At 31.5% G+C, this 16,274-nt stretch overlaps 1 pseudogene; it reads right to left on the bottom strand.

Moving 5' to 3' along the window:
- Positions 1–4,635: 4,635 nt before the first annotated feature.
- LOC107879292 overlaps positions 4,636–16,274 on the bottom strand; it is a 51,078-nt pseudogene continuing 39,439 nt past the window's right edge.

Raw genomic sequence — 16,274 nt, forward strand, 5'->3', positions numbered from 1 at the left:
TTTCCAATCTAATTGAATGAAAATCTAGTGAATTCATTACTTACCAAAAAGAAATAAGAAATTATTTCATAATACGAGTCAGAAAAGGAGACAGATATATGTAGGAAATGAACTTCCAAGGATTATCAGGGCAACTGATGTTGTAGCCCCAAGCCCATTTGATTCCTTTGCTATCAGACCATACAGGATAGAATACATACGAAGTACTACAAGTGAACCAACATATAGAAGTCCAAGATGCAGAGCCCTGCAGAGCCCAAGTTCAAAGTGAAGAAGAGTAAATTATAGACTTCAGAGAAAATATTGAAAAGATAGTGCAGAAAATATGATGAGCAGTATAAATGAGAACCCACTGAACACATAATATAACATGGTGACTTTCTAATCTAAAGCAGCATTTAAATTAATTTGCTTAGTAGTGGGATTTTAAGATCTACTATTTTTACTGGACTACTGGAGAGTGTGTTTTGTTCTCTCAGAGTTAGTATTCCTTTTATTCAAATAGATTTGAGTTACATCCATTGTTTAGTGTTCTTTGGATCTTAATTTTAAAAGTCTGTTAGTTGAGAACATTTTGGCCTATCTTGATATCTTCCATATCTTATAACAAAAATTATGTTCCATCCAAAAAAAGAGTTGTCATATTAGTCATCCCTGTCCTTTATATAGAGCTCTTCCCATCTTTGTTCAAATCCCTAGCCAACAAGAATGATGTCCCCCTTCAAAAAGTATTACATCTTACTCTGTCTCAGTCTAGCACATCAATGATGTCATCTGTTAGAGCTAATCATCGTGTTTACACCAAAAATAAAGAAGTGCTAAACTATTCATGTTGATCTTCTGGACATCATCAAAACAACCCTTGTTTCTTTCTGTCCAAACTGTCCACCATATACATGTTGAACAATTTTCCATCTCTCCTCCTTTATTACATTTACATTCCCATTCCAGCTGCTTTGTACATTTTTAATGCTCCCAGGTTCTACCTACCTGATTCCCTTCAGGTTGAAAACATTCTCTATAGCTGTTATGTCCGTTTCCAATGTAAGAAAAGATGGTTGATTGTGTAAAGAAGGGATCTTGGGCCTAACTCAACCCCAAAAGCTAGCACATGAGGGGAGGATTGCTCAAGTCCATATAAGAAGACCAACAGTTCAATCCCCAACAATGTGGGACTTTCACTCACTCTAACACCACCTTCACGGCCAAGCCCAACAAGAGCGTGGTCTTGAGCTCAAATGTGGATGGACCTGCTGTTTGAGAAGGAATATCAACTGCTGTTTATATGCAAGAGAGAACAGATGAGCTGTTATTACTGAATGCATTGGGTCTATCAGCACGTACAGGTTCATGCATTATGCCATTAGGTTTTGGAGCAGTTCCAACATTTTCAGCGGCACCACAAGTTGAATTTTGATGCACTACAGTAAGGAAAGAAAACTTAAACATTAACTTGAGACAACAACACAAGCTTCTCAAATGCAGGTTCTAGCAAGAACAAAGATAACAAGCAAATAGAAGGCAATGAAGATAAGGATAAGTCTAGACGAGCTTAGGGACAGGATCCAAACTGAACACAGTGCTCGTCATTCTTGTTCCAGATAAGATCAAACTACTTATTATTTTGACGTTAAGAGTTTCTTGTAGAGGGTGCTGAATCTATTTTGCAACTTTGGAGGCCTTGTAAAGCACAGAGAGGCTCATTTTTGTAAAGAAAATACTTCCCACATAGTATATCTGCTATCATTTTCAAAAAACTATAGTGCTTGCTGGTTTTACGAATATCATGTATGCTTGTACCTTCCAATGCAACCTCCTGGAGAAAAAACTAACCACCAATAGGCATCTTTCAGTATAGAATATTCTAAGACTATCTTACTAGGAATTAGGTAAGTGCTAGTTCTTGAAGGGAAATTGTTTGCATCATTGAAGATCAGAAAGCCAGGTATACAGGAGATTAGACATGTTAAAGAAAAAAAATGACAGGTTTAATATCAGGAAAGACATCAAAAACTCTCATTGACATATAAATGATGGATCCCAAATAACTTCAGAAGTTACACACAAAAGGAAAATGGTACAGAAACCAATTCCACCTTCATAATAACTATGTCTGCTTGATGTAAGCATAAACATTATCAGGAAAGACATCAAAGACTCTCATTGACATATAAATATGGATACCAAATAACTTTAGAAGTTACATGCAAAAGAAAAATGGTACAGAAACCAATTCCACCTTCATAATAACTGTGTCTGCTTGATGTAAGCATAAACATAAAGAACATACTGACATACCAAAAAATTATCAAAATGTTCTACAATGTAGTACATAGTTTTTTCATTTTTTGAAATTGAACGCAGTGCATAGTTTAAAAATGTGCAAACAATATTTAATGTGGCAGGTGAAGCATCGGTACTGGAAGGAAAATTTAAAACATGGTGGAGGCAAATGAAAGAGGGTATCTGAAAGAATGATCAGAGGGCAGGGTGGAATTCCCTCATAGCAAGTCAAATGAAGTTTAAAACTATATAAAGAAGAGAAAACTAGAGGCTTTTGTATGTGTCTCACATACTTGGCATAAACCATGTGTGAATGAGCACAACAGAATCAAATGTACTGAGACAAAGAAGGCATTTGATTGCAGATCAAATGGAAGAGTCTACCAACCGACCAGATTTAAGAGCTGCTCTAGTCCATGCACCATTTTGAGGTAAAGTTATATGGTTAAAAATTTGGACGTTACTTAATATATGCACAAACTGAACATGAACTGCCCAGTTAGACAAGTGCTTTTTGTAGCTACCCAGTGACAACCTTAGTGAAAGAATACATCAATAAGAAGTTAACTCAGTAAGCTTAATGAGTTTTCCCCTGCAAGGAATGAAAGTGTGGATGACCCGACATCAAATATACGATTGTTATTATACACACAATCTCCATACAATAGGAACAACATACCCGATATATAATTGGGCAGAATATATACAAACCTACCTCTACCTTAGAAACGAGAAGAAAATGGTAGCATCAATCCTCACTAAATACTTCATAAGACAAAAAACAGGCAATACTTACAAAACCAAATGAAGCAAAAGAAGTTCATTGTCTTGATCACCAGCAAGTAAAAGAAATGTTTACAATTGGAGATTCAAAAACGTTACAAAAGAAAGAAGCAAACTTTCTATTTAACAAGTATCAAAGGGGGGAAAGAATAAGAGTAAAACCAGTAAGTATACGAGAAGTATGAACACTATAGTCAATGAAAAAAATATGAATTGTAGTTTGGCCATTTAGCATCCATCACTCCAACAGAGAATCAGGACTTGTGAGAAGGTCGAAAGGTTTGCCTATCGAGTCTTTTAAGATTGTGATTTGACCCTCTTTCATAAGAAAGTCTTCGTTGAGGGTAACTACCTTCCTTTCTAACATGTTGATCTCATAATTCAACAGTATGTTCATCTCACTGTAGCTCTTAACTTCCTTCCACATGAAATCTCTCTCCTGAAACACTTTTGGTAGTATCGCCTTCACAATGCCAAGTTCCTTCATGCATTCTTGCAAATCATTAGTGAGCTGGTTGATATTTTCGTCCTTTTTTAGCACCTGCTAGAATCAACCGTAAACCATAAACAAGAAAGACACAAAGATCACCAGTAATATTTCATCAGAAATTCAAAACAAACTCATAGCCTAGAAGTTCAACCAAATCATGAATCCTTTATAACTGTTAAAATTCACAATAGATAACTCGTGAGCTTGTCCAAGAATTAAGTCAGATGAACGAGCAAACTTACCGAAACCCCTTCGGGTAACTTTACCACATCAGAGCACAATCAGATCAATGGGTTTAACGATATCACAAAGTTTATCATGTTCTTGGTTGGTTCAACTGATTACACATTAAGGCGATCAGACATTTCAAAGAAGACTACCACATGCCAGCAACTCATGTATACAAGTTCATAAAGAAAATTGTGAACTTCGGATGGAACAAAGATGAACCTAAAATCAAACAGAGGTAGAAAGTTAATGCAGAGAGAGTAACATGAGAACAGGCAATCATATATGAAGATGAGGTATCCAAAGTTGAAAAATAAAAACTATTCTGTTGTAACAAGATCTTAACATTGCATGCTTACCTGAAGCTCGAGATATTTCAACTTGGGTGTGGCATAAGAAAGAGCGTCCAGTGCATTTTATACTTCACATTTGAGAATGTCGTTACCTCTAACTGTTGTGGCTAGACCAGCCTGAAGTTGCTTTATGTCTATCTCCTCGGAATAGAGCTTCTCCCTTTGCACAATTGTCAGCAAAGTCTCCGGTTTAAGCTCTTTAACCTTTTTTTGGTAGTTTTCCCGGACATAATCTCTATTGTCTTGAGCTACTCAATTTTTCGCTTGTAACTGAGTGAGCTGCTGCCTTAGATTTTGATTCTCCTCTGACACTTGCTCTATTCTCTTAGACAAATCTTCAAGGTGTTTCTCCAAAAATGACATCTTAATTCTATTATGTACTTCCTTCTCATTAAATGAAGAGACTTCCCTTTGTAGAGAGACATTCTACTCTGCAAGCTCTCTCGCCCTTTCACGGAGTCTATGTTGTTCAATTTGGTATTTCTCAAGTTTTAGAGACTAATCGCTGGATCTTCTATCTAACTCCTTTTCCAGTATTGATTGTAACTCATTTTTTTCTGTCTCCAATCTTCGTGTCCGTGAATCTAGTTCTGCCTGTAATATGCTGGCTTTTTCCGTAACAGAAACCCTTTCAGCAACTTGATTCCGTAGCATGCTTGAAACTTCAGAAGCCATTTGTACCTTCTCCTTTGTCAATCTTTTAATAGTCTGAATCAACACTGGAACGCTAAGGTCTCTGCCATGAAGAAACATTTGTCATTACTTTGGACAAGCAAATACAAATTAAAACATCAGTTTAAGTGTGAAAAAGGAAGCCACAACAAAATGATATGCATACCAGCTTGAATCACGACCAAATTTCTTAGGATGAACTTTCTTACTGTGAAAATGGGGAGATTTGCTCAGATCCGTGAAATTCTTTTTTCCTGACCCACTGTCATACCAGATGACAATGAAACACTCCTCCAAGAAGAAACTTCCTTGGATTTTATGGTGGTGAAGGGGTCTTGTTTGCATCATTAGTTGATGATCGAAAAAAGAAGAAGGTGTTCTTCATCGTCTCTATGTATGGAGACTGTACATGAATCAAACTAGTGTCCATGAGATTTCAAAGGACAAAGCAAAATACTCATAAAAATCCACTCACAAATCATTATCCATTTATGAAAATACTGCAAGCTAACTAAATACTTATGAGACAAAGCAAAACATCTCTCTTTCTACATGCTGCTTCAACAATAACATACATAACCCCTACCTTGGCAAGTAGAAAATTTGTTACCCATAAATCCTTGCAAGGAAAGCAAAAACATGAGGATATAACAACAGTAGCAAGTAAGAAAATAGAGGTATACAATAAAACAAGTAGAAAAGAAAAATATATACTAATACTACTACCAGAAGAGACATGACGCAAAACTATTTACTACTAGTCTTCTACTAAAAATTAATAAAATACCCCACAAACAAATAGCACAAGAACAATTCAAAGAACTTATCAAATCCTTCTGATAAAACAAATAATCATGGTAAATAATCAAAAAATAAGAGAAATTACTGAATCAAAGAGTTGAAAGAGTAAGAGCCGGCAAAATGTTGTCATAATCTGTAGGATTCTTGTCATTTTTTCTTGAAATGTAAAAATAGCAAAAGACTAGAATAGAGAAAGCTTTTTTTCTGTGTCTTTCATTCATCATCATACAATGCATATATACACCTAACAAGGATCTGTAAATTGCAAGTAAATATTTACAAAGATCTGTATATGGCAAGTGAATATTTACAAGGATCCAGAAATATGGCAAGTGAATATTTACATACTCATAATGAAAAACTTGAGAAATACCCATGAGAGAGAGAGAGAAGAAGAAAAGTGTAACAAATATTTTGTGTTATTCAATGGCTATAAATAGCCATATGAGGTCAAATTTTCCATATAATAGAAATAAAATGAAAACTATAAATTAACTTTTTCAAATTAGCACACAAATTAACATAAATTATGAAATTTATTTTTTTAAAATTTAACTTTTCCATATAAACATCACTGAATTGATATAAACAATATTTTGAAATGTGATAAATTAATTAAATAACCCAAAAGTATTGTAATATTGTATTACTTTTATCTCTAGATCTTTTTTAATACATAAGAAATACTAAAGTCATACAATAATCTCCTTTCTTTTTATAGTCTAAACTTACCATTTAAAAATTGTTTCATTTGAATTAATAAGATCATAGTAGATTGTACAAAATCAGTTAATAAATGATATATATTTTCATTAAATAAATAAAGTACGATATAATTGTAATAAGACTACACAATCAACTAATTAATTTCACTTAATTAGATTAAATTTTATGATCATAATATATAGACTAAAGTTCCTTAAATATAATGTCGTAAATTTCAAAATATATTTATGGCTAAAGTAGTAGTCAATGTTCGTTGTTTTTTTAATCAAAATATGTATATCAATTATGAAACTTTGCATATATTCTTTATTAAAATAATTGTCAATATTAACTGATTTTTACCGCAATTTAATCTAATTAGTTTGATAATAATACAATTATTATTAATATTATATATTTGTTAACCATAAATTTGTCCTAATTTTATAGCTTGATTATATTTAATTAATCTACAATTAAATAAAGGACTAAAATATGGAAATAATTGATATTAATTACCTTTATAATTTAAAAAATTTAATCCCATGAATTTCTCATATTCTTATAGTTTGATTGTATCAAATTGATATTAATTACCTTTATAATTTTGGGAAGAATTTTTAAAAGGTAACAATTATTTTTTTCCTAATTGCTGATTTATTTCTCAAAAATTTCTTATAAATTTATAATTTGATTATAGTTAATTGATTATTTAATTATCTTTATAATTTGCTAAAAACTCAAATAAGGTAACAATTATTTTTTTCTCAATTACAGATTTTCTTAAATTCAATATTTTATTATTTTACTAAAATAGTTCAAATTTAATTGTTTTGAGGCATGACATCTTTTTGTCTATAAATCTTTTTTAATACATAAGAAATGCTAAGGTCATACAATAATCTCCTTTATTTTTATAATCCAAACTTACCATTTAAAAATCATTTCATTTGAATTAATAAGATCATAGCAGATTGAACAAAATCAATCAATTAATTATATGTATTTTTATTAAATAAATGATGTACGAAATTGTTGTAATAAAACTATACAATCAACTAATTAATTTCAATTAATTAGAATCAATTTTATGATCATAATATATAGACACAAGTTCTTTAAATTTAATGTTGTAAATTTTAAAATATATTTATGGCTAAAGTAGAAGTCAGTGTTCGTTGTTTTTGTAACCAGTATATGTATATCAATTACGAAACTTTGCATATATTTTTTATTAAAATACATTGTCAATATTAACTGATTTCTAACTCAATTTAATCTAATTAATTTGATAACAATAAAATTATTATTAATATTATATATTTATTTACCATAAATATGTCCTAATTTTATAGCTTGATTGTAGTTAATTAATCTACAATTACATAAAGGGCTCAAATAGGGAAACAATTGATATTAATTACTTTTATAATTTTAAAAATTTAATCCCATGAATTTCACATATTCTTATAGTTTGGTTATATCAAATTTATATTAATTACCTTTATAATTTTGGGAAGAATTTTAAAAAGGTAACGATTATTTCTTTTCCTAATTACTGATTTATTTCTAAAAAATTTCTTACCAATTTACAATTTGATTATTTAATTATCTCTACAATTTGCTAAAACCTCAAATAAGGTGACAATTATTTCTTTTCTTAATTACAAATTTTCTTTTATTCAATCTTTCATTGTTTCACTAAAATAGTTCAAATTTAATTGTTTTGAGGGATGACATTTTTTTGTCTATAAATCTTTTTAAATACATAAGAAATGCTAAAGTCATACAATAATCACCTTAATTTTTATAATACAAACCTATCATTTAAAAATCATATCATTTGAATTAATAAAATCATAGTAGATTGCACAAAATCAATCAATTAATTATATGTATTTTTATTAAATAAATATTGTACGAAATTATTGTAATAAAACTATACAATCAACTAATTAATTTCAATTAATTAGAATCAATTTTATGACCATAATATGTAGAATCAAGTTCCTTAAATGTAATGTTGTATGTAAATTTTAAAATATATTTATAGCTAAAGTAGTAGTCAACGTTCGTTTTTTTTTTTTTTTACCAATATATGCATATCAATTATGAATCTTTCAATTTTTTTTTATTAAAGTAATTGTCAATATTAACTAATTTATAGTTCAATTTAATCTAATTAATTTGAAAGAAATAAAATTATTATTAATATTATATATTTATTTACCATAAATCTGTCCTAATTTTGTAGCTTGATTATATTTAATTAATCTACAATTGTATAAAGGGCTCAAATACGAAAATAATTGATATTAATTACCTTTATAATTTCGCAAATTTAATCCCACGAATTTCTCATGTTTTTATAGATTGATTACATTAAATTGATATCAATTACCTTTTCAATTTTGGAAAGAATTTTAAAAAGGTAACAATTATTTATTTTCCTAATTACTAATTTATTTTTCAAATATTTCTTATAAATTTATAATTTAATTATAGTCAATTGATTATTATTATCTTTATAATTTGCTAAAAACTCAAATAAGGTAACAATTATTTTTTTACTAATTACGGATTTTCTTATATTCATTCATTTATTTGTTTACAAAAATAGGACAAACTTAATTATTTTGAGGGATGACACCTTTTTTTAAAATAATTTTTAGTCAGAATGATTACAATATTTTCTATATAAATTGATCAGTTACTATTTATTAATTGGTTATTCTCTTAAATAATTTTTTCTTGTAATATTTATTTTAGTCAATTGTAATGAAATCATTCATATTTATTTTCTTATAATACTATTATTAAAAACATGTGAAATGTAATTTATTAAATATGAAATATGAAATAATATTAAATATTTAAATAATCAACAAAATATCTTTTTGTTATGAAATAATGGTTTTTTGTTGTAAAAATTCAAATAGGTAGTTCTCAATATGACACTTGTCTTAGTTTTAGGCTAGACTATCCTCCTTTGTTATATAGATAGATAATTTCAACAAAATTAATTAGAGTATTTTCTTCTAAAAACAATATAAAATATTATTTTATAAAAATAATATAAAATATGGTATATTAATAATATTTGCATTAATTATGCTTCTATTTTCTTACGCAGTATTTGATTCTACATATTAAAAATAACATTGAATCAATGGTGAAAGTGGAGGGACTTCTTTCTTTATTGGGGTTTTTGTTTTTTGGAAAGCTGACACTTTCTTGACTACCAACCACCCAACACAAAGCTGACACTTCTTGGTAGATTGGCTATTTTTTCATGCGGTACTAATTTATATACATTTTCTTTGATATTTGTTATATTGTTAGTTTTATTTTACGTATCGTATTAGTTAATATGTATTTATCTTTTATGTTTGGTATATTATTATGATCCTAAGCTGGAGTCTATCGGAAACATCCTCTCTACTTCACCTGAGTAGTGATATGATCTGCATACACTAACCTCCCCAGACCCCACTATGTGGGAATAGACTGGGTGTTGTTGTTGCTATTGTTGTTTCTTATACAGTATTTGATTCAATGTATTAAAAATAACACGAATTACATAAATTTTTTTTTTTTACATAATACCCCCACTTTAAGCATGTTAATGCATGCATTAGATCCATTGCATTACTAATGTCATAAATTTTGAGGTATTAGTAATACACACCTCAATACACAATAGAGTATATAACTAATTTTTGCATTAGTTATACATAAGATAAAAAGATAAATATCAAACAAGGGACTACTAATACACATTAAATTAATGGATGCATTAATTTTTACGTAATACATTCCATGCTTTATCACAGATTTGATTATTATTCCTTGTCTTGATCCGGGAGTTGATCGAAAACAGCCTTTCTACTTCTCCGGAGGTGGTGATATAGACTACGTACATCTTACCCTCTCCAGACCCCACTATGTGGAAATACACTGAATTTATTGTTGTTGTTGTTATTAATTTTTTAATACACTCTATCAAAAGAATCCATGCTTCTCATTGAATTATACCTTTAGCTCCTCTTTAATTATGATAATTGCTCTCTGACTCAACCTTTTTTAAAATATAAATAAATAGCAATGAATTTAATTTTGCTCATTACTCTACTAATTATAGTAATGTTAGGTGAATTCATCAAGTTAAAATTAGAGTACATTCACTCATGCTACATGTTATAGCTATAGTTCAAAAAAGGAATTATACATTTGACATAATACATAAATGTGTTTCAACTTGACATCATCAGCAAATATTTATATATTTTAATTTTGAGTGTTGCACAAATAAATACTTAGACTATCATATAAAGTTGAAATATATATATATATATATATATATATATATATATATATATATATACGAGTCTTGGATCACAATTTGTCATGTAAAATGTGTGCATCTCATACAATTTGTCAAGTAATTAAAGCGTTTGTGTCTAGGGGAGTGCATCAGTTGGTTCAGTTGGGTTTTACATATTATCTTTAGATTTATCGGTTTTCGGTTTTTAAATATGCTAAACCAATAACCAAACCAATAAAATTTTTTTTTTTTGTTTTTAGTCCTTAACGATTCGGTTTTCGATTTAACTGATAAGAAAATACTCATAAAATAGAAATAGTAGTAACTAACATGTAAAAAATGAATCTTAGTTGCAACAAAAATCCTACATGAAGTGTTCAAATTTACAAAAATCTTCAAGTTTGAACTAAATGTTGTTAGGAGAAATTAAGAGTTTATATAATTGAAATAATAGGTTTGTTAATTTATAGAAATAAAAGATAAATATAGTATAAGTCATATATATTTTCTTATTGGGTTATCGGTTTACCCAATAACCCAATAAGAAAAAATCGAACCGAACCAATAACCCAATAATTTTTTGTAACACCCCATACTTTCAAACTTGGACGTAAATTGTCATTTATACTTGTACACATTCGAAAAACCATAAATCTATTATGAATATAGTGTTTTAATCAACTATGTGGTGTATAAATCTAGTTGAGCATGAATTGAGATGATAGAGATTCCCTAACTTAGGGACGAGTTGAAAGCTTTTCCATCGATTGAGTTTTAGTAAGCGTCAAAACTTGGGTCAACTTCAACCAGTCATTACTATTTAGATATATTGAATTAGAGTTCCTACTATATATTAAATGAAAGTCCTTTGAATTATCTTTCCAATGATACCAATTTCGCAAAAATCTGACACCCGAGGAAGAAGTTATGGCTTTGCAAAGTGGAGTGTGTCGTGTAGCATAAGGTGTGCGACGCACACCCTAACTTATGCCATAAGGTGTGCGACACACAACCTAATGTGTGCGATAAAGAGTGCGCTGCACAACCTATATTATGCGATAAGGTGTGCGCCACATACATTACTACTAAAGTGACTTAAACACTCCGCTTTTTGGGGAAAAATGGTCCTTTTCCCACCCTTATTTAGCCATAAACACGAAATTCAGTCCCCAAATACCCCAAGATACACCTTCATTCATCAAAATTGCTCAAGAAATCTCCTTAGGGTTTCAAAATAAAAATCTAAGCAACTCAAGATTCAACCGTGGGTTTTTGAAACTAATTGCATATTTGGAATCCCCAGAACGTAGGCTTCAAGAAACACCTATCATCTTCGCATATAGAGGTACATGGGTTATCCTAAAATATCATGGGCCTTAAATTCATGTTTTACAATGAGGGTTTTGAAACTACGAATATAATCATGTTTTGAACGTTTCTATAATATTGATTTGGTCTTTAGGCCTATTTCCGAAGTGATTTGACATATTATATATGTATATGCATATGTTTCGAAAAGGTGTTAATTTGAGAGCATGAATTATATAGAATCCCTCTCTTGATGTGAATTTATTTTAAATGTTCATATGATGTAAATTGTTTGAAGACATCTTGAAAAGCATGACATGAAATGTTTTGAGAATTGATATGATTTTGACTTGAAAACGAGAGGGCTATTTGTGTTGAAACATGTTGAATACAATGGTTGAATGAGAAGAATGCTGTGATATTGATGTCTTGCAAGTTGGGTATGATGATACCCTATAGAATATGATATGTGATTGAATTAGATGAAATTTGAATGCATTGATTTTACATGAGATAGGTGGATGCCCAAAAAAGGAGTTTGAGTGTAAGGGCTTATCACTAGAAACTGTGTTTACTGACATGGGAATTTGGTACTCTGCTTTGTGATCTTGCGTACCTGACTTTATGTTATTCCCAAGTTGGGACTATGGTTAGGAGCCCTACTTTGTGATCTTGCACACTACCATTGGGTCGAGACACCCTGCTTTGTGATCTTGTCTGTCTTCCCCTCACTTATACTCTAATCTCGGCGACAACCGAGGTTTGACAGTTGGTGTAAATGTGATGTGTAGGATATTCCACCTAGCTCAGCTGCATTACATTATTGTTGAAAACAATTACATTACACCCATGTGTTTTCAAATGATTTGATATGAAACTTCTTTATAATGTTTCTCAACTATATTTTGTAAAAATATTATGTTTTGTTTTGATATCTCTGCGTATCAGTACTTTTTTATTGACCCCCTTCCCTCCTAGGTTCGGAGGCACAGTCTAGGGGTCCAGAAAATCAGTAAATTCCTCAGACAGATTTGCAGAATCACTTGGTGAGCCTTCTATATTTTGGAAGGCCTGATATCTGGCAGTTTCATTTATCATTTATTAGTTTTGGATCTACTGGGGGCCTTGTCCCAGTTTTCAGATAGATATTTATTTCAGTCATGTAGTAGAGATTTCGCAGACGTTATAAAGATGTTGTGTTGATATTGTGGGACATTATTCCCCGTTACTGATTTCATATGATTCTTGGCCATGTTTCCATAATGTTTTTTATCTTCCATATTTCTTTTATCATATGAGTTATGTGCATGATTATCAGACAAATAGGAATGTTTCGGGCCTTCATGGTTTGAAATGCTCGTCACGACCAGGGCCCCAGTTCGGGTCATGACAAAATTGGTATCAGAGCACGGTTCATGGTCCCAGAGTGTCTGCAAAATCACGTCGGGTAGAGTCTTGTTTATAGGTGTGTAACGCGCCACACTTATAAGCAGGAGGCTACTAGGCATTTAGGAATGTCTCTCTTTCTTCATGTTCCAGTTCGTGCAATAGAGTCAAAATGTTCCTCTTTCATACTGTCATTCGTGCTATGGTGTCGCCCATATGAAGGTAAATTCATCTCAAATTCTTTCCTTACTCTAATGTTCTCAGACATGTCCCATTATTGGGGTGATTCAAGTGCAAAAAGTTTAGAATCTACATGATATAGTCTTTTCCGATTGTATCATATAAGAAAAAAAATTGTGCAAAGACTTGAGAGGAGTTTGTTGGTGCTTCAATATGTGTTGATTCTGATGTAAACATTGATCTTGATGGAATCGTGCTTTCCAGCTTAATGTATTAAGTGCATCTAGTCCCTCCTAAAAATCTTGATACAGATGTGGATGGTGTATAGCAGAATGTTGGAACTATATTTCCACCCGAATAGTAGCATAAGTTAAAGTGTTGTTGTCATGACCGATCGGTAATGAAATTAGACCAAGAATTTAGTGATGTGAAGTCACAAAGTTAGAAGTCAGAGTGAGGATGATTTTTGGTGTAAATGAATATTTCAATTGAATAATCGATATTTGAGGATGATTTACCCCTTTATAGTGATAAACTAATGTGGTAGCTAGTAGCACGTATGGATGGTATGGTAGTCCATGGGGGAAGTATTTTACTTAGATTTTTATTTATACAGTGTAAGATGTATTTCTTAGACCATTAAATATTATGTGCCAATTTCCTATCTCTTGTAATATGTAATCTTGTTATCATGGTGATTTTGAAAAGAAAAAGTTTAAAGTCTAGTGAAGCCGTGTGGGGCTCTTTTGATTCACTAGCATAGTTGCCTTGTAATCCATCTCATTTTCGTGTTCAAAACACAAAACCAAAGTCTAGTGAAGCCGTGTGAGGCCTATTTCGATTCACTAGCAACTTGTTGTCCAACTTGTTGTTCTTTTGTTGGTTTAATATATGTATGGCTGAATCTGTTTGCATGAGATGGAGTTGGTAAAGAGGTGATTCGTCCTTGTGAGTTAGTTTAGTATAAGGTAGAGAAGGAGTTTTTAGTCAGGGTGATTTGTTGGTTGCTTGAATGTGAAAAATGGCTATATTAGCAAGTAAGTTATGATTATAGACTCATGGTTGTTTGAGGAATTTGAAGGCAGTCTAAATGTATGCTTGGGTAAGTAAGTATGAGCTGAGAAATCCGCATAAGTAGATAAGATTGTATGGGGTTATAATATCAGATTAAGGTTGATCATGTCTATTATGTGACCTTACCCCTTGACTTTTTTCATTGGTAGTTGTAAACTAGTACTACTTATGAGAACGTATGTAGCAAATTATGAGGTATTTGGAAAGTACTACATGACTGGCAGAGATTTTTCGAAGTTTTGCAGGAGTTCTCGAAACTATTTCTAAAAAATTAAGAGTACTTTGAAAAAAATCTATACAAATCTTTTACTTAGTGATTGCCTAGACATCAATTAGGACGGGGAGTCAGCGGTGAAAGTGCCAACATGATGAAATACCTAAAAGATGGCGAGGGCAAATCAAGGATCATAGGAGGTCAACATGTAGTAGTTTCTTTCAAACTAATCATTTTTTGTGGATGCAGGGATCGATACACAAAATGAGCGTTTCTTTTGAAAAATCCCCAAGCAAGTAGGGAGCCATGACAAAGCATATAAGGTTTAATAACAATACTTTTCGTAGCCCAAAAACTGGCTCAACACCCATTTATTGACGACCTTTCGAATTGTCCATCTCATTTCTCGAGATCATGGAGGACAAACAAAAGTATCTTGTCTTCGTTACAAATATTGTATTTAGAATTTTTCTAAAAAAAATAGTCGCTAGCAAAAGCGACTTTGTGTCTACTAATCGTCTACCTTGAGTACAGGTACATGCATAAAGCAAGACCCTGACAAATGATTTCAGGAGAAACTATTTTTAATTTACCGGAAGAACCATTACATGTCATTGCCAAGAGGGCCATTGCATATTATCATCATTCAATATCTGTTGATGCGCTAGACACAATGCTGGCATCGAGGATATCATCATCATTCAATGTATATCATCTATTAACGTGCTAGACACAACGTTGGCGTCAAGGATATCATCATTATTATATATCTATTGACACGCAAGACACAACGTTGGCATCGAGGATATCATCATCATGCAATATCTGTTGACATGCAAGACACAACGCTGGCGTTGAGGATATCATCATCATGAAATATCTGTTGACGCGCAAGACACAACGCTGGCGTAGAGGATATCATCAGCATTCAATACATCTGTTGACGCGCAAGACATAATGCTGGCGTCGAGGATATCATCAGCATTCAATGTATCTGTTGACACACAAGACACAACTCTGGTGTCAAAGATATCATCATCATTTTATATTTATTGACACGCAAGTCATAAATGCTAGCGTCGAGGATATCTTATCATTTTATGAATCAGCATCTGAATGCATCGAGAGCACACAATTTGAAGGGACACCTTTAAGTCGTTATCTAAGGATGAATGATATATAAGATTTCCTAGAAATTGATAATTTGAGGGTCATCTATAAGTCATATTATTTGAAATAGGATAGTGTGCAATATCACCTATGAGTTGATAGCCTGTAGGTCATCCGTAAGCCACAACAACATCTTAACCGGATAGTGTGCAAGATCGTCCAAAAATCGATAATTCAAAGGTTATCCATAAGTCGCAACTAAATCCTTACCGGAGAATATGCAAGATTATCAAATTGATACGTCCAAGGGTTCTCTATAAGCCCTGTCATATCCAAGATCGATTATGTGCAGGATTACCCAAA

The sequence above is a fragment of the Capsicum annuum genome, chromosome 8 (genome assembly GCF_002878395.1).
Source record: "Capsicum annuum cultivar UCD-10X-F1 chromosome 8, UCD10Xv1.1, whole genome shotgun sequence".
In the NCBI taxonomy this organism is placed as follows: Eukaryota; Viridiplantae; Streptophyta; class Magnoliopsida; order Solanales; family Solanaceae; genus Capsicum; species Capsicum annuum.